The sequence below is a fragment of the Cygnus atratus genome, chromosome 9 (assembly GCF_013377495.2).
Source record: "Cygnus atratus isolate AKBS03 ecotype Queensland, Australia chromosome 9, CAtr_DNAZoo_HiC_assembly, whole genome shotgun sequence".
NCBI lineage: Eukaryota > Metazoa > Chordata > Aves > Anseriformes > Anatidae > Cygnus > Cygnus atratus.
Window position 1 is genome coordinate 15,357,088 of NC_066370.1, and position 20,617 is coordinate 15,377,704.

Sequence of the window (20,617 nt, forward strand, 5' to 3'; positions counted from 1 at the left end):
CAGCAATATTCAGGCCAGTAATGTGGGAGAGAGACAAGCATCCTGAAACGAAGGCAGCAGCCACCAAGGATGGTGTTTGTTCAGCCATATTCCCAGGGCATCTCCTGCTGTAGACACGGGCACAGATGACAGCAAACCACCTCATACAGACATCCTCTTCTTCCCCTAAGTCAAGGTTGAAGCCAGCTGGAGAAGCTGTGAGCTGCCACCCACAAGCCAATGTCCCAACAGGTTCTCGGCTGTGAAGATGGCAAGAGAAAGAACTATAGCAAAGCCAAAACACCCTCCCTTTGCAGGGAGGACAGAGAGAGGAAGGAACTTTGTAAGCTCCTAGGAAATGTGCCCAGGCAGCCCCTCTTCCCAGGGGAGTGCCATGCTCTCTCTGCCAGCCGAAATTTGCTTTGGGAGACAAAGGACTGCACAGGTACAAACACAACTTGGGTCCCCAGGGCTCTACATTTTCCAGAGCATGCTTGGAGCATTTTGGTAAGCCAGCAGGATTGCAGCCAATACTGCTGCTATTCCCAGTTAAAGGTACCTTCCTTTAAGATACCACACAGGAAACTACTCCTTCCTCCTCCTGTTAAATTGGTGGGTGCTGACGATCTTCCTTTCAGCCCACTGAAGTGACCAGAGCTTGCAGGATAGGGCTTTGGACTAATCTGGGAGAGATAGCTGGCCCACTGTTGTCTCACTGTTGCTCTTTGTGCATAACCTGGCTAAGAAGGGCTTCAATACCCTGCTTAGCCATCAATCTATTCTCTGACACCAGGCAAGCATACAAAAGGTAGGCCTGAGGAGCTGAAAGGACCTGCTTGAGATCACTCAGCTGGTCAAGGGAGGGTAAGAAGCAGTCAAAACCTCCCCTTTTCTCTTCCCATCCTCCCAGCAGAGCCCTGCTCCTGACAGAGAAACAGTCAGGGATGAACCAAGCCCAGAAAGCTCCACCCGATGAAGCATTATGAGACTGTAAAACAACCCAGCTACTGACCAGCCTGACTGAGGAGCAGCCAGAACCTTTTTGGGGAAGGGGCATTGGGAGTCCCATCATCTTCCATCCCCTGCAACATCTGCTCCAGCATTTGCAAGGTGCGCAATACAGGGAAGTCACGGGAAGGTAAAGCAATTAAAATAGTAATGCTGAAAACATTCACCTCTATGTAGGCGTGGAAACCTTCAAGTTTCCTTTTTATTATACGGATGGGATCCTGCTTTTCACTGGCACAATAGAAAATAGCCACAAAAATTCCACACACACAGCATCAGACCCTGCGACCAGCCTCGACACGCAGAGCGTCAGTAATAAAACACACCCCTGCAGGGATTTAGTGCTTTGGCTTGTGCTCAGCTGGGGGCTTGGGCAGGACTTTCACTCTTCAGACACAAAAAATATTAATTATAATCAGCTCTGTCATTATTTCAGTCCCGACACTCCCCCTTCCCTGTCAGCAAAGGGGAAAGGAGCCATGCGCTGGTAGAACCATGGGTTTTGCATGAATGAGGCCATGCGCACGCGTGCATGTGCATCTGCCCTGGAAATCAAACAGAAGCTTTGGAAAGGGCATCCTGGGAAGGGTCCCCAGGTGCCAGAGGAGAAAACTGGGGAAATATTCTTTTATTAGAACAATTACAACAGCTGCTACATGTACTTCCTTATGCGCACACAGGCGCAGCCCTCTTCCTGCCTGTCACACACAACCCCTCTACCACAGAGGCTCTTGCACAACCAGGTGCTAAAGTAGCTTTCAACTGAAATCTGTGCAGAAGCCAGGGCCCTTCTCTTACCCAAGTTCCACACATCCCTGATATGTTTGTTCCCCTGACACCTACCCCCAGTGAATGTCCCACCCTGTCCTGTCCCACCACAAGAAAGCAAGTGCCCACAGTGCACGCTTAGGGAAGGTTTTGTGCTGGCACCACAACAGGTCCTGCAGTCATCAGGACAAGCTTGGAGTGCAGAGGGTCTGAAACGGCCAGCCAAGGAAAGGACATCCCAGGACTCCTCAATTGCTCTCCCTTCCTATAGACTCCCTTTTCCTCCCTTTCTAACTGACTTTTGCCAAGAATTGAAGTAGTGGTGTCTTGCAAGAGCAATTAATCAATGGTTAAGTTCAGGGTAATGCAACGAAGTCCAAGGCTTAGCTGTTTGTCAAACACCTCTATGCTTGTTCATTTGCATGGAAGAATAAAACAACAAAAACTATCAATTTCTCCATCAGAATTTGCAAAGCTGCTACTGCAATGCCTAGAAACCTTCTCCCCTTGGGTCCTGGTTAGACTAGTTGCAAGGCACAACTCCTGATTTTCCACTACACCCTTTCATTTCACTGTCACTTTCTCCTTCCAGCTCTACTCCACCCACCTGTCTGAGCTATTCCACTTCAGCCTTTTATCTGGTATCCAGTCTGAGAGCTTGAGTGGGATGGTCTCCTCAGTAGCTGTCTGTGTAGCGTCCACCAACGCAGCATCCTGATCCACATCTAAAGGCTCCAAGGGGACATCCGCAAACCTGTGGGGACACAACTGTGTTGGCTTTCATCAAAAAGCCTCCAAAGGCAGGAAATACACATAGACCAGTGTTCCTCCCCCCCTCTTACACACACTTCCTTCGTTCCCAGTTAACCTGCAATGCAAATAGGGCTTAGGAAGAGCTCCAGGCAGGATCCCTGGACAGTCCAGACTACCCCTGGACGTACTACATGGTGGCACTCCTCCGTGCTCCCACTGCATGTAGCTGCAGGGCTTAATCTGCAAATTGATCCAGATGGACAATTACTGGAAAGATGGAGCTGCGATACAGTGAGTGAGACAAGGGGGACAACTACAGAGATGAGCTGGAGCCTATCAGAAAACCCATAGCTTAGGACTGCCAGCTTAATTTTCACCTTCAGTGCTGCTGCTTACACTTTCACCTGGCCATGCACCCAGCCACAGCTGATGAGGTCCCAGATGCTGCTCTTCAGGTCTGTTAGCGTGATACCTTTGCTTTGTGCAGGTGTTGGCAACCACACTTGCATACAAAGCAGGGCAAGATCAGCCTAGTCTGGGGAGCAGCACTCCAAGATCATCACTGGAGGCTACATTTCAGCTTGCAGGCCCCACCCCACAGGGGATAGGATGTCCTCTCCCTTCACACAGTTGCACTCCATCCGTTCCCAGCAGGCTCGTGTACCAGAAACAGAAGGATATTCTGATCAGGGCTCAGAGCAAGGCCCAGTGAAAGTCTAAATTGAAGAACTTTTCTGGTTAGACTTCCTTGGGACAAACCACTCCACTGCAACTCACTATGTCTCAGCTTCTCCATATGGATGTTGGAGGGATGTCAGACTTCTGGAGCTCCAGAAAATCTAAAAGGGACGAGAGTTAAAACGCTAAGGGCTGCTGATGAAGCCCAGTAACATCCCAGCTACCTCAGCAACATCTGTCCATGTGCAATTGACATCCAACAAGCCTTCATAAAAAGAGGTCAGTAAGAAGACAGACAACCTTTTGACCTGTAAGACAACCATGATACTTCCAGAGGCTTGCAAAGTGCTCAAGCACCTTTAACAACAGTGCTTCAGTTCTAAGAATCGAGGAAAAGTAAAAGCATTTGCAACGGGCTCATAGCAGGATGCATAAAGGTCTCCCAGAAACATGACACCTAGACAGGCAAAGCATGGGTGTCTACAAAGTGTTTCTGCAGAGGCAGAATATTGGCTGAGCTGTGAAAGATGTAGCTCAGCAGCTCGCTCCATTGCCCTAAATAACAAGGTGGTGGCATCTGGGATCCTCCCCCACCAGGCCCGCCAGCAAGTGCCCCAGCAATCCCTGCCTGTGTGCACCCCTGTCATCACGCTCCACCGGGCATTAGTAGAGGACAGCACCCCACCCCAAGAAGACATGGGGCATTCCTGGCACCTCGCCCCGAAGGCAAGGTCATCAGACTCTATGACAAATTCTTTGCCTGCCGCATCTCCGGTGGTATGCAGGGGAACACAATCCTGCCACGAGCAAGAGCCAAGTTTGATTAGGGCTGATCACTCTCAGATCCTTCCTGCAAGGATCTCGCAAACAGGGAGTTACTGGCCACCCTGAACGAGCCCAGAGGCGAGGACATGAAGGCTTGGAAGGGAGTTTGGACGAGTCTCACGGAGATATAAAGCAGAGCTGCAGAGCCCATCAGAGCAGATGCTCTTCCTGGACGGAAGCACAATGGAAAGCTGCACTTTTCCCGGTGCCCTAGAACCCAGCGTGCACAAGACACCACAAATGGACATGGCAGAGCCTTCCAGGCATCCGTTCCAACTTGGCACTGACATGGACCTTGGAACAGAGCAACTCTGGCCTTTTCCAAAATGATTCACTTGACACAAGGCTCGAATACTTGGCTGAGCAGAGCAGGGATCCACCCTCATTCTCCCTCGGGCACCCTCTGTGGGACCTTGAGCAGGTCCATCTCCTCTACTCCGTGCTTCAGCTCCCTGTTGAGGACAGCAGCCCTTTCTCACCTCGACTGAAAACTGTGACTTAAATCATTACACAGAGGACACTTGGGCCATGGTGATGGCCTCATTCCCTCCAGCCAGCTCTGGGGCACATATCTAGTGAAGATTTCCCTCCTTGTGCTCTGCAGCAGCAGCGTACAAATGCCATCAACCACAGGTACTTCACAGATCTGATGAGCCCACAGGGCTCCAGAGGAGTCAGAAGGGCCAGGCCAACGTGCAAAGCCTCCACAGTGCCTCTAACTCAACCAGCCCTGGGAAGGGGAGTGCCCCACCTCAGCAAAGAAGCCCACGAAATGATAGCACAAGTCTAGATTGTTTTTCCCTGTATCCAAAATGCATCTCTGTCGTATGTGCCGTCTGTCTTCTCTCCGTGATGGAAACCCACCCTGCTTCAGCCAGCAAACAACAAAGGCAACTATAGAGACAGCAAATATTAAGAAAACTCTGTCCTAAAGTCTCCTCCTGGCCACATTTTCCCTGCCACCATCTGTTTTGCAAATGCAACAAGCTATACTAAACAACCCCCTGGTAGCTAAATTCCTTGCATCTCAGAAAACTACATGTATCCCCATGCCAAAGTAAACAATCTCACAGATAGTTTACATCAAAAAGAGCACTAATTTGATTGTAAGCAAAGGAACAACAAATTGGTTCAAAGCCTGCCACGGCGCGCTGCGAGGAAACTTCTCCCAGCTAAGACAACCACAGTTCAAGGCACACTTGTGCTTTCTTCATGTGGAGCTGCCTTTTTTCCTGTGTTCATGTGCAAGGTCAGAATTATGGGATATAAGCAAATATCCAACAACTCAATCCCAAGCTGATCCTCAGACAGTGGAGACCACCAGGTTGAGAGGAAAAGGTCAGAGGAGGGGAAAGGTGAGCCTCCTGTTTCCACCTGAGGCTGGGAGCTGGCCTAGCTTTGGCTCTGACAATTCCTGAGCTGGGGGGATCGTCTCCTCTGGGAAGAGTCTTGGAGCCATTGCTCCAGCTAGGATCCCAGGTTTGGCTGGATGCAGGCTGAGGACAACCCTGCTCAGACTGCACTGCTCAAGAAAGCTGGGGGATTTATGCTGGTCATTCATTAACTGGCTCTAGTACCAGCTTCTTTCAAGTCCTCCATGCTCATGGCATGTTTCAACCACTGGGACCCATAAAAAGAGGCTTTTTAATCTGGACTATAAAGAGTTGTAACCTAAAAACATGTCCCAGAGGGCTGAGCTCACCCATGCCACTGCTAGGAGGAGAACAAAAGGTGCCTCCCACGGGAGCAGAAGCGGGCTGCTTGGTGGCACTCCCCCCACAGATCAGTATGGCGCTTTTCAGAAGTTGTTATGGAGAAAAAGAAAAGGAAAGAAAAAAAACAACACCCTATAATCACTTCAAAGTGCATTGATTTGGAATCAAAATGCAGAGAACAGATTATTTTCACATGCTCCAGCTCCTGCAGAGACCCATGTAAACCCGCATGGCACCCCAAGGCGAGTGCAGAGACTTGGGAAACAGGCTGAATCCCAGGGGCTTTGCTAAATATCACAGACAACTCTCTCTGGTACCAGTTACAGCAAAGGAACCAGAGAAGATGAGACACTAAAGAAGGGCAATAAAAAAATGTTTTTCTTTTTCCTCTCATTACGTACTCCTGGAGGTGGCATACTGCAGAGAGCAACTAAATTAAGCAAACTCATTCCAGTGCTTTGTATGTATTGATTATTTGACAGTCTCCTGTTAAATCAGTAGCTTTAAAAGCTCTTATGTAAAGGACATAGCAGAAATACATAAAGCTTGAGTTTGATATCATCTATGGTAGTGTAAATCAAAAACAAGTCCACAGATAAGAACAGAATTAGAGTGGATACAATAAATACGCAAAAAAAGACTCAAAGCAGCTTACAGATTTAATGCATTCTGCTGATGGGGTTGCGGGGGGGAGGGAGGTTGTTTGTTTTTTTAATCCACAGAGTTTTCATGCATACAGAAAAACAGAAGTAGATAAGGGATCTAAACCTAGATCCCATTGCAATCTGAGGAGGTTTGCCTATCAGTTTCTGCAGCTTAAAGCACTTGGTTCTGAAGGCAAAGTTCAAATGAATATTGCCCAGGTGGCACTGCACAGTCCTCACTTTGCTAATCATCATGCTGGAGCAGCCGATAAATTGGCAAAACTAGTTCGGAGGGCAGTCAGGGTAGGGATGGAAGCAGCACACGGTTGCCTTGGAGTTATCCAGGGTTATCTACACATCACGCTGTACGCTCCCTGCTTCTCATAATTAGAGTGTCTAGACAGGAGATGATGCTGGTGAAGCAGCAAGTAAAAAGGTTTTGCAGAATTTTTTGGAGGAGCCCAGCTAAAGCAGTGATTACAACAGAATGACAGGCACAAGACTTGCAGAACCCAGCTGAGATTAGAGCCAATTTTGACCTGAGTAAAGGTCCTTTCATAACCCTTCACATCCCAAAAAAGCTGCTGAATCAGAGCCCTGACAGCTCAAGCACTCAGGAGGGCTCAGTTTTTGAACCAGCCTCAGACTGGAGGTTTCTGCAAAAGTAATTGCAGCTGTGTCTCAGCTTCATCCAGATGCTGGCATTTAGCAGCCTCAACTTGTGTAAACCAGCTTCACTCCACTGAAGTCAACAATTGACACCAGCTGAGAATCTGGCTCTCGGTGCGGTTTAAATATAGTCTAAAGAGAACTTACAGAAGGATTGCCCAATTCCTCATGTCCATTTCTCCCTTGGGGTAGGGCTGAATAAGATGATTTTCTTCTTTTTAATTTAGCCCCAGTTATTTTTAACAACAGCATTATGAGCTCACATTTATTACAGCACCTTCCATCCTGCAGGAGCCAGGCTGCATTTCAGGCTTCACCAGGAATCATCGAGAGAGACGGACTTGATGCTCTGCACAGCACCAGGAAGAAGCCACCTCTGAATGCGACGTAGTGGATGTTCAGTGTGCACAGAAGCCTGGCCACAAACAAAACAAATCATTGAGGGTACTGAAACAATTCAGCTTCAGCATTGCAAGAGCAAGCCCCAGCCATGTGCACAAGGAAGCAATCCAAGCAGCAGTTTCAAATCTTGCTTGAGCTGGCCAGGAGATGGACACGATGTTTTCACAGCCATGCAGGGTGCCATGATCACACACAGTGGCCCTATAAGCACAACGCAAGGACAGATTACCACACGTACTGCTGGGGAAAGGCAAACATTAGTGAGTTTTGGGAAAGGAAGAGTAGCTTGATCACTCCCTACTGTGACAAACCAGCACTCCATTGGCATTCCATCGTCTCTCTACCTCAATCATCTCTGAGAAAGTTAATGGATCTGGCTCATTCATATGCAGTCTTCACGTAGACATTACCAGGTTCTAAAACTTCAGCAGCACTTATTGCCTAAGGTGGGGGCATTGGTGCCAGTGGCAGGCAGAGTGAAGGTGTAAAATAGATTTGATTCAGAGGACCCTTCCCTTCAGAAACCTGAAAGGTCTGACAGCCCTGTTTGGGAGCAGGTGGGATAGTTGCCAACTCTTTTTCACTACAGGGGAAAAACTGGGAAATTGGAAGAAGAAAAATAAATTGTCTCACAGTCTTAAATCTGTGTGGTTATGCTAGTGATAGAGCAATGGTGACTTTTGTCAACAGCAGTACGGTTCATTTTTTCTGGGCTCACACTAGGAAACTAGGGCCCAGTTAGATGCTACCATATGGGAACTGCTGGGAAACAGCATCTTCCAGAGAGTTCCCCTCAAGCCACCACAGAGCAATGGAAATGCAGCAAATAAAAGCTGCAGCCACCACCCAAACACTCCATCAAAGACATGAACTCTGGCCTTTTTTCTTTTTTTTTTCCTTCCTTTTTTTAAATAAATAAATAAATAAAACACCACCACCACAAACAAAAAAACAGATCCATTAATGAAAAATAAAGCACAAGGCAAGGGGTGATGAAAACAAATAAAACTAAGGCTGTGAAATGCCTGGTATGTAAGATGTGTTGAAACTTGCTGCTGACAGCAGCTTGAGCAGACATTCACATGCAGCCATTCACAAGATGCACAGTAATTACCTTCTCCGGGAGACTGTATTATGATGATTTCTTTAAGCAGAGCACAATATCTCTAGCAACAGGATATAATTACAGCAAAGGATATGCCTCTTAACCTCCCTCCACCCCCCACAGCTGGCTCAGGGAGAGAGCTGGGAGCCAGCGGCTCCATGGGGAGGGCAGAAGAAGTTTACCCTGTGCTACCACGCTCGTTACCTGGAGTCGAGCACACGTTTGATGGGAGATTGCGGTGGCATTGCTCTCACAGGAGCCCAACCTCTCTCCCCCTTGGCTCAGGGTGGGAACACTCCCAACGCAGCAGGACTTGGATAGAGCTGGCAGCAGCCACGAGGCCACCAGAGGAGTTCGGCACAGCCAGCCTGCTCTGGGCTGACACCTCGGTGGTAAATAAATAAATACCATAAATAAACAAGCAAGGGAATGACTCAGAACTGGAACGTGCTGGCAGCACGGTGAGGTGGCGGCACTTCCCACCTCCAGCCTGCAGACCAGGACCTGGCTGGCCCCAAATACCCCACTGCAGAGCCTCTTCGGAGGCCTAGCATGTACTAGAAAAAAAAAATGGAAAAAAAAGAAAAAAAAACAAGGCTCCCAGATAAGGACTGGCACCGTGCCCAGCATGGGCTGGGGCATCTCTGGGGGATGGATGCCACCTCCTGGTGATTACCTGGCCCACCTGTGGCAGCTGAAATGCCAGAGCTGGTCCTCCCAGCCCAATTTCCTAGGACTGGCCATTCTGTTTTAGGCCATGCACTTTTCCTCACTGTAGCAGTTCACAATTGCTCAGACATTGCTGCCATATACAAACGCCCTCCTAAATGTTTGAATTTAGGAGATATGCAGTGGAAGCAAGTAGCACCAAACCCACCTACTTAAACTCCTGCAATCCTGGTCCTTGAGAGAGGCACAGGAAATTCTATTGCTGTAACATATTAGATTAATGCACATAGTGTCCAAATGCCCATGGCAGGGATTTCCATAGTGCTTTGTACTAGATGGATCCCAGAATTGGATAAAGTTGAAAGCAACGGCAGAGCCCAGACAGCTGTACACTCAGCCAAGGCACTCAACCTCTCGCTGCTGCCATCCCCTCCTGGTACTCGCTTCTCCAGACACATCTCTGGGATGATGAAGCAGCTCATACAGTTGATGGGGGTGAGCAAGATTTGTTGTGCTCAGAAGCTGCTCAGCATGGTGAAGTCACATCTGCAGAGCAGCAGGTAGGAGGACATGAGCAGCACCACTTGCTTCTTCTCGTTATTTCTGTGAGTCCTAGGAAGACAATCAGAGAGTTAACTCCCAGCCCCATGTCTTCCCACCCCACACCAAAAATGCAGCACTGCATCTGACCCAGGGCTGTGCTGTTTCTATCCCAGGCACTGATTATCTGAAAATCAAAACAGGAGCTCAACCTTCCTTTTTGCAAAAGCATCCAGAGTAGGAGCACTCAGTGGCTTGGACTGTCCATACCAGATATTGAGAGCAGAGAGTCAGGGAGGTTTTCAGATCCCCTTTTCAAGATCTAGACGAGTCTACTTCCCATTCCAGGGTACAGAATGTTTTATTTTACATGGGGCATTGAAAAGCTCCTCTAACATAAAATAACTAAAATTAAATAGTAACCAATGTTTTCTTCATTGGCCTGGAAATTGTCTTACAAGTGAGAGTCAGCTTGGTGCAAGTCTGGAGGCTGTGATATCAGTAGGAGAATTTCCCTTCCATTTACAAAAGGAAATGATTTTTGCATCCACCGGATGGCAGTGTAGGGAGAGCAATCATATTAATCGTAGTATTGTTTTCCTTTTAAGCCTCACAGAAGCGATTGCAGACACAGCATTTCATTGCTTATTAAGATCTCCGCACGTTACAACCAGGGAGAGAAATCTAGGTCTCATTAATAAACTATCTTGTAGGATCTCCATGAGAAGACAGACCTGATTAGCCAACATCATTCAATACATGATTTGGCTTGCCTGACAAAAAAAAAAATAATTCATTGGAAAGGAGCGTGTTTTACATAGTCCGCTCTTTACAATAAAAACAAAGCTTTTTCTTTAGAAATACAAATAGTAAAAAGGCAATATCTCTAATACAACAGAAGATAACCTCATGCATCAGGCTGGTCCTTGCTGGCTGTACACACTAAGTTCAGTTCAGAGTTCAGATTCTGCAGGACTCTGAATTATTCTAAGCCCAAAAAGGCAACGTTTTCTTCAGCTTCTGTTGTCAAAACATTTGGATGAGCAAGAAAGGAAAGTCTATAATGCCCTGCCATATCTAAGACTAGAATTTATCTACCGTAGAGAGCAAGTTTTCTTTCCTGCGCAGCATTAAAGCTCTAAATAATGAAGCTGAATGCTAAGATCCAGGTAAGTAATATTACTGAAACCCATCGCATCAACAAGACGACTGCCCCAAGGTACCAAGTGGTGGAATACTAGCAGAAAACAAAACATTTTAGAAAGCCAAGCCAGCGGCTGTCCTATGGCCACTAGAGGGCAATAGCAAACAAGCGACCAAAAATCTTGGGGTGAGAAGTTGTTTGCAGGAAAGTGGTAAAACTGTCAAGCTGCCTTCAGTGGGGCAGCGATCCCGGGAGCAGCCTGTGATGATGATGATGAGCATCCTGTGCCCATCGGCACAAATGAACATCCTGTGCCCACCGGCACAGCCCCACTGAGGCGGGCAGGTAGCTCCCGCTGTCAGCTTCGGGTTTTGGTTCGTCTGGGTCAGTCAGTGGAAAATATTCACTGATGGTTTGGAGCTAGAGAACAGCCACAAGTAAAAGAAGCACTTTTAACGGCATGTATTTAAGCATCATCAAATGGAAGGTGGTCAGATGCCGTTCTGAAGAGATGACTGATCCAACATAGCACATCATTTGATTCCAGATGTGGCAGAGAACAAGAAAGGAGAGGCTTCAGCAGCCAGATCTATCTGGCTTACCAAAGGGAAAGCTTGGAGGTGATTTGATCTAAATCTATCAACGTGTCTCAGCTGGGGTGGTGGTGGTGGGGAACACAACTGTGAGAGATGCTAAAAGGCTCCAAGAATCCAGCAAACAAAAATATAACTAGATCCAGAAGCTGAAATTAAAAGCTGGATAAAATCAAACTGGAAATAATACGAGCATTTAAAAATTAAAACTTGCAATAATGTCAGTAGTTAATCACTTGAACAAATCATGTAGAGGAGAGTGTTATTCTCCACCCCTGGAGCACTTAAAACAAGATTTGCTGTCTCTCTAAAATATGTGCTATAGCTTAACAGTGAATTATTAGCCTTGATGCAGACATTATGGGTCCAGGTCTCGTCTGAATGAAGCAGAAGGTGAGACTAGATTAGCAAAATGGTCTTTTCTTGTAATTACAGTCTACAAATACCAAGGTTCTTCTTGCAGAGAATTGTCTCAGTTGTGGTGGCTGACTCCCACCTTTGCAAACTCCCTTCACAGGCTGTGTCAATGCAGAAGTGGCAGCAGCTCCAAGGACTCCACCACACAAGGAACAGAGGTGGCCTCTGGCTGTTGGGGCAGCTTCTGTTGCCCAGTCATTACCCATCTCTTCAAAAAAAGAGCATGGGCTTAAACAAACCATTCTCCTGGCCAAATTGTTCAGGGCCAACAGCTGCTGGGTCATCCTGTGCCCCCAGTTGGCGCACCAGTTCCTGGGCTGTGGTGCAAGCTGGGAAGAGACTGGGGCAGGAACTGACATATGACAGTGATGGAGAAGAGGTCTGGCCCAGTTTCCAAGTTTTGAGCCTCCAAAGACATTAGTCATACCGAAGTCATGTAGCAAAGAAAGTAATGTCTGTAGTGCTTACTCTCTTTGCCCCCAGACCTGGGCCACAGGGAGATCTTTATTGAAGGAAAAGGAATTTATACTGGATACAGCTCCGGGGGAGCTGCGCAGACAAAGACAGACCTGTGACTCAAGCATCTGAAAGCATCACACCACAGAAACACCCCCAGCCTCAGCCCAGCCCTTGTGTGCTGTAGGACAGACAACACCAACATAAACAAAAGCTCAGCCTTTCCCACCAGAGGCACAAAGCAGTGCTGTTTCAGCTACAAACTATTTCCAACCTACCCAAATGTCAGTGCTTTACAAGAGTGGACAGTTATAAAACAGACAGCACGCGATGACAGCGCGCTGGCCTTTGCAGTAACTCAGGGGCACTTTGCTGCGGGAATGAGGCAGGTAGAGAGCACGCAGAGAGCAGCAGAAGCATACGGCGCTCATGCTCCTCTGCGGAGGGAGGGCTTGCAGATGTTTTTAACTGTTTTGTCAAGGCTGAAAGGTGCTTCCAGTGACGGAGGGCGCTCACTGCAACACACTGCAGACATAGACGTGACATGCTGCTCCGAGCAGTGGATGATGGCCACATGTGCTGAAGTGCAGATGCTGGCCCAGGTGACGTCTGCCAGGCCTCCGAAAAGCTGTCTGCCTGCTGCAGTGAGGGGGAGCCCAGCGTGCTGGGCTGACGGCTCGGTTTTCTGAATTGGAAAAACAAATGAAAAGCAACAACAACCACCCACAAATTAAAGCAAGAGGGTCTGCTGTGAGAAGGAATGTGACAGAATGTGTTTCTACATCGCACTGTTTTGTAGGACAAGAACATGCCCTGGTCCAACCTCCTCCAAGCATCCCTCCCCATGACTCATGCGCAGCAAGTCTCCTCTTCTTCCTCCCACTAACCCCAGCCCCACGTAAGACCTTTATGGGTGTTATTCCTTTCTTCAGGCTTGAACTCCCATGTCTGTTCACACGTGATCTCAAATGTCTGCACCCTACCCCAATAAAGAAACCACGTATGAGGGGTGCTCCTGTTTAGCCAAAGTAATCAGCAGTTAAAACCCATCTCCTAGGATCAGCCTACAATGCCTCTCTTCTTCTGCTGGCGTGTAACCAGAGCAGTTCTGCAAACCAGCAGATCTGCAAATCAACAAGTTGTACTACTACTCCTGGCGGGTCACCTCCAAAGCAGAAGGCCCAGAGCGACAGTGGTCCTTCACCTTTCCACGACCAGCAGCACAGGGGCTGCACTTGCACAAAGCGCCCACCGTGATCATAAACGTAATTGCTGGAGATAAGACCATGCTCCTGCACTCCCCTCCTCAATTCACAGAAGAGGAGGGAAGAGGTTATGGGTCAGCAAGTCTCTGATACAGGCAGCTGTCAGACTGCCACAGCGCCGGTGCATGTAGGAAAGCGAAAGCATCTAGGTGGGAGTGCACAGCCGAATGAGGGGTCAAAGGGTTAAGAGAAGAGAGCCCATTATTCATCACTACCACTGTGTTCCAGGCATAAGAAACATTTGGAGCTAATTAGAGGGAGAGCAGAACAATGCACTAGAGAAAGCAACAATGCCTTGGTTCAGCCCAGCAGATGAGCTCCGTGCTCAGAGCAAATTGGTCTAAAATGAGTATTGCTCCATCTCAAAACCAGGAAGGTGTGACCTACTTCTCTGACCCTGGCATCAGCTGGCAGGAAGAGAATTGACAGAATGATTCTTCATTCCTGTTGCGAGGAGATTGAGCATATTCAGTCCCATGTCTCAGAAATAAAAGCCAGCAGCTTGTCCAGCTGATTTGGGGTAACTAATAACACAGATCTGCACTCATTAACTAAGCTGGCTTATATTGCAAAGATCTCCAAGCCAACAACTAAACAGGCTTGGTATGTAACTTAGGAACCTAACTAGTAGCCTTAATATTTTCAGATGTAAAGTAAATCCAGCATTTAAATGATTTCATTGGACATTTGGTGAGACTTCTGCTCCTGAACAGCAACAATTTTCCCAGCTGAGACTATGGCACCTGAACGCTACGCTGTATGCGAGATCCGGGAAGCACTTTGGGCTGTCTCGGATGAACACTCCCTGAGAATTGCAAATAATTAGCTGTAGTTCTGGAAGTTATTTTTCCAAAGCCGCTTAGAATTTGTGGTGTCAGACTTGATTTTATTGCAAGCCGACTTTTTGGGTGTCATCTTTTAGTGAAGCCACTCTCAGACACTCAGTCTGATCACAGAATTCATGCTCTGAAGAAGAAATGATTGCTTCAAGTTTTGATGCCTGGGAAGGAGGGAAAATGATGAGGGCTCAAAGGAAACCCATTTATCAGTGGAATTGTGGGCTGCAAGGAGGTATTTTTAGGTACCCTGACTCCCAAGTATTTGTCAACATCAAAATCTTGGAAAGCTCCTATGTCAGAGAGCGTCCCAGAGAAGGCGGCATGGGCACTACCTCTATTTGGTAGCCACTCAATAGGCAGCTTTAAAAACTTCTGTCTATGGACAGAAATTACAGCATCGACATCTGACAAACACCAATGACCTTTTATAATGAATACCCACCAAACACTTTCAAAACTTACACAAACTACTGCTGTACTCGAACTAGCTTGAAAGCCCCTCATTGACATACCTTCACAGAACACAACAAAGCGCAGGACCTAGAGGATGGCAGCAGGCTGTCCCAGGGAAGTGAAAATTGTCACATCAGCCAGCCTGACATCCTCAGCAACTCGGCTGCGCTTCCTTCACAAAAGGAAGAGCAGGTCACATCGCATTTGCCCTCCTTTGCTAGATGGGCCATTTAAAAATAAAGCAAAACGCATGATCGCTAGGGCAGACAAGCGCTAACTCAAGTATCATTGCTAAAAGGAGGTATTACCTCCACTGGTCCAGAATGTGGACGTGCCTGACAGCAACGAAGGATCACAGCACCATTCCCTACCCACAAGGGACCTGCACTGTCACTTCCAGTTGGCACTTAGCCTATCATTAGGCTAAGCAGCCTGCAGTATTTGCTGTGTAATTACACTGCCATGGTAGTATGCACCCAGCCATTACAAGATAATTTCACTGCAGTTACCATTATATGCTAGAGCCTTTAGTGTATGGATCGTAGCCCCGGGGCTGCCACTTGCCAGACCAAACACCACTATGATACTGCAGAGTCGGCTGCCTAACTAATTTCTTCCCTAAAATAAACTTAACACACACACACAAAGAAGGGGAAGAAGTTGAAATAGAAGGCAAAATATTAATAGCAGGGATAAAATTCCAAGCAAGAAAAGAGAAATCTACTTTCAGTGTTCAGTGGAATCCACAGATCTGGATTCCCATCTCTTCCAAAAACTCCCAGCATCACAAAGCCTATCCAGTACCGTGGTACAGATCCTGGAGAGCAGTGATGGAGTGGACATCTGATGAGACGCCTGTCCTGAGGACAGTGTATCCCCAAAGGAGGCAGAAGAAGCCTAATGACAGTGTATCAAGTGATCGAACCACTTGTTGCTGGAATCCAGCTATATTCCCTACCCTATGCTGGCCACAACAACTAGATAATAGCCATGTTTTTGAGTGCAGACACCTGTGTGCACCAACACCAGCATAAAACTGGCTTACAGAAAAGGACCTCCTTTATCCCCTCTTTGTTTGGTCTGTTCCTAACGTAAGCTGTTTGGATAAGGAACTGAACGAGGCTTGGGGTGCATGTGAACACCATCGAGCACCAGGAGCTCCAGCATCAGCTTTGGCCTCCTGTGACAAGAATACATAAAAGACAGACTTGGCACCTTCAACCTGGGATTTAGCACCAAGGTGTTTCTGTGACATCTGGGATGAAAGCCACGTAGTACCTGCTGTCTGCTAGGTTGGAAGATTTTTATATTGTTTTTAGCAAGACCAGCATCTACAGGTGGGAAAGCCATTTACTCAGTCTTCTCTACTTTTTTTCTACCTTCACCCACTCCACTAAGATCAGCTGATGCTTGTTGTATGAAGTACCACTTCCTGCAAAAGCAGAAAGTGATTTTTTGGTTACGGACTTGGCCTGAGCAGCAACCAGGTGTGAAATGGCTTGGTCCCAAGTTCAGGAAAACTTGGTGAAAAGTGAGAGGCATTCATCGCCACAACACTGCCATGGAGATAAATGCTTTGCACCATTTCTAAGCTAAGCTTTCTCCTTCTTTCAAAAGTCTTTTCAAGCACGTTGAATAGCAATAGTATGAGAGTGAGAGAATATATCAACGCCAGTTTTCCATCAGCGATGCTGGCTCCTTCAGCAGCTATCCATTCTGTTACTGGCATAAATGGTCACCTGCCTCCCAGCTACATCAGCCTCCACTAACTCAAGATCAGGCAGAGACTTCTGTTCTGCTCCTCTTTAGGATGACAAATAGAAATATGACAAGTTTTTCAGAAAGTATCACGGGGGAGCGGTACTTAAGAGTTGGAAAAAAGGCCTTCTCGCAATAGATGACATTTTGTGAATGATGTCTCATGCTGATATACAGCTGTTTAGCACAAAATGGCTTTCAAAAGCACCTCAACCTGATCCTGCCAGTATCTACTTCTGCACTTTTCAAATGGCTTTGGGAGACCTCAGAAGTGTCAGGAACAGCAATAGATGTTATTCTTGTCTCTGCTAAATCTAGGGTACCACCTGCGAAGATCCTTAAGTACAGAACATTTACACTCCCAGACATGAGTGATGTGCCACCTATTAGACAGAAGAGTTGTCATTTGCCAACTGCTAGGATTTTCTTAACTAGAAATAGGCACTGCAGAGAAGCACCAAGTTCCAGCAAAAAGAAGAGCTCTGGCATCAACCTTTATTGTTTCCTTTAAAGAAATTGCTAGCAGAGACCTTTAAAGTGAAAATCAATAATGATTCAAGTTCCCATCTCTCCTTGCCAGCTCTACGCAAAATTACACATGCACTGACGCTGATGTATCTTATCTAAACAAAGCAAATAGTAATAACTTCAAAAATGCATCCAGAACTTGTAATCAGTAGGTCTCCATGTCCTTTTCAAAAAGGACAGTGTAATTATCTCAGTTCTGTGTGTGATTATCTGTATTTTAATGGTGGGATAACTAAGGCACAGGAAGAGGAATTAACTTTCTCAGATGGCCAATGAAATACCAAGGAACAGAGCCAGAATTCCTGAATCCCCATCGAATGCCCTCCAGATAACACTCTTGTTAATATAATCAATTAGAAACATTATATATCGCCCATCTTCAAAGAAATTCAGTGAACAGCTATCACGAGCATTAAACCACACTGCATCTTGGTATCCCATTGCACCACCTGCTTTGATCATTTTTGCTCTGTGCTTCTAATTCATGTAATTAATAGCTTCAATTCTAAGAGGAGTGATATAATTGACTTATCTAGCAGTCACTTCAGAAAGAACATTATTGGCAGTAGGTCTGCAGTCTAAACACATGCCTACTTCTAGATGAGCCAGGTCAAATACCACCTCCTTGTGAAGCAACAGTAGCAACAAAGACCAGCATAAGCCAGCAGATCAGGCATTTGTCCTTAGCTCACCTAGCTCAAATGCACCACTGTGATGGATCTCTCCCAGGCTTCCCTTGTCCTCTTTCCAACAACCCATCACACATCAGCACCTCAGCCAGACTCCACATGTACCTTTGTGACCTCTCAGTCAACAGCTCTGGGAAGTTTACTCTGAACTCATCTCAGCATAGACCTTCTATGGTTTGTTTGAACACTCCTAGCTAAAATGAGGGAACATTGCAAAAGATTACTAAAATAAACCTGACAATAAAAGATAACAGCTAAAATACGACTACTTCTGCTTCAATTCCAGATCATCAGATTGATTTCATGCAAGTGGTGCCCTCATAGAAAGCCATTAATGTTAGTTTGCCTCACATCCTGCACTCCGTAGTACCCGAGTCAGAATGACTCGGCTAGCTCATCTCCTGTCCTCTATGACTAAAAACATCTGTGTCCCTACAGATCTTGTGCAGATGGCAACAGGGCAGCCATGACATCCTCACCGACAGCCCATCATAGGATTCATCACAAGGTGAGACATACCAGCTCTGAACAAGCAACATCTCAGTCACCCGAAACAAAACATTAAGAACTACCAAAGCAGTCTCAAAGATCTTGCCTGTTTCAACAGAACCCTTGGTAGAAGGGCAGGGAGCCTCAAGAGTTATTGCAATCATCTCCTGTTGGTTTGTAAAAGTTTCTAATACATTTAACTGGATTCCTTGTAGCATGTTACTTCAGCAGTTTTCCTGAAACTACCTCAAATGAGAAGAGAGAGGAGAGGCTGATTCTGTATGGAGCATAAACATCAACAGTTGATACCAATGACAGAGCCAGAGGGGAAGGTATGGAGCAACTGGTGGTCTCACCTGAGGTATGGGATGGTATGAGAGTTCTGTGTAGCCCCCAGACCCCACATAATCCGCTTCAAGAAGAGAAGGAAGTAACATTTTTGCGTAGTCTCATTTTAAGACCACAGACCAGCTGCTCTCTGCCTAAAAAGCCCACAACTTTCAACAAGAGCAGCTTTGCAAGTCAGTAGCAAAATGAAGAACCAGGAGCATTTTTGATTGTTTCAGCCTCCCTAATACTCCTCCTGAACAGCTCTGATTTGACTGTATTGACCATCTTTACCCAGAGGAGATAGAACTCCTTTCCACATAGATACGCAGGGTTAAAGGACTTGACAGAAAGGACCATAATTAATAAAGCCATTTTTTTTTTCTCTACTAGCAAGTAGCATTCAGTTCTACAAGGCACTTTCTATACCTTTAACCCCCCAAACACCTCTGATCCACCTCACCTTTGATTCAAAGTCAGTAAATAATGAATTTCTCACATAATCATAATATTTGAGATTTTAACCATCTACATTTTAACTCCTAAAATGAAAGCTCAGTTACACATGGGTTCATATATTTGATTTCATGCATTCATATTTTTTGACTCACACAGGCAGAGTATTATCTGACTGAGATCTCCAGATTGGTTTTTGGGAGCATGTAGCAGGCCTGAAGTGGCAAGATCCAAAGCTAAGCACAGGAAACTTGCCTATTAGCGTGTTGCTGCTTCCAGCACAGTGCAGGCTATGGCATGGCAACAAACAGCCATTAATTGGATAGTAACAATCCCATGGGTTTAGCTTCATTCCTCTATACATCACATGTTCTTAAGTGTTAAATTCAGGGATAATTATTTCCCCTCTCCCTTTGTCTACTGGGTAAAATAGCTCCTGCACAGCCACTGATGGCTGCCTACAAATGATGAGTATGGCTCTCCTGAGGTGGAGTTTTGGAACAGCAGTCTCCAAGACAGAACTGAAGACCACATTCACAACGTGCCAGAGATCAGTGGCTTTCAATGCTATTTTTTTCCTTCCAGAAAGCCTCTCTGCACATCCCTCAGATCAGTACAGGAACTAAGCACACAGGTGCAAGGTGCCAAGCAACTTCTGTCTTCGGTGAAAGCAGCAGGAGTTAAAAGCACTGAGAACTGAGCCCTTGCAGTAAGTGGCTGACACGACAAATGGCAGTGATCAGCCAAGCACCCCGTAACACCACCCTTGTACTTTCCCACATTACTTTTACCAGCATCAAAGAAGAGGTCACCAGGTGCTGCAGCTTATCACTGCACGGTAATTTCAGTTCCCTCTACTGAACTTTGCTTCCTAAGTGCTAGGGAATAATCCATCTCCAATATAACAAATCAGACGGCAACATACGTTAGGTATTTGCTGCAACTCCAGCCCTCAATGACCAGTACAGTTTCAACTGTAAACAAAAAGCTGCAATTTGCACCAACTGTTTACTCTGATTTTAAGTCAGGGTAAGCTTTGCCAGGACAAATTATGCCTTCCTTTGTCTTCAAGAAAGCTGGCCATAGACTAGAGGAATTGCGACTTTTTTAAAAAATTATTTTATTACATAAGCCGTCTGATTAGATAGATCCCTTTTCATCAACTTTTACTTCTCCATAAATGACCAGGGATTTTACAGTTGTTATTATATACCTCATCTTCCACCATTACACATATATAGATTTATAGCCTGTAGGCTCACTAGAAGTTAGGGTAACAAAAAAAAAAAAATCATCTGCTGGTGAAAATCACAGTACAAATGCCAGTGAAGGAAGTCAAACTCATGGGCACTTCTCCCTCTTAATGTAAGTAATGAAGCTCCAATTCAAATTTGGGGTTGTTACAGCAGAGTGCTTATGATTTTCTCAGCTGTGTAAAAGCTTAGTAT

General features: G+C 46.3%; 1 protein-coding gene across 1 annotated transcript in view; it reads right to left on the minus strand.

Moving 5' to 3' along the window:
- Nucleotides 1-20,617, minus strand: part of TP63 (tumor protein p63) — a 293,066-nt gene that overhangs the window by 200,198 nt on the left and 72,251 nt on the right. Inside the window, exons 4-6 of the mRNA XM_035544952.1 lie at nt 9,424-9,827; nt 7,303-7,454; nt 2,363-2,509 (exon numbers count right to left, since the gene is read on the minus strand). The gene's annotated coding sequence lies outside the window, so the exon portion shown is untranslated. The remainder of the gene's footprint in view (nt 1-2,362; nt 2,510-7,302; nt 7,455-9,423; nt 9,828-20,617) is intronic.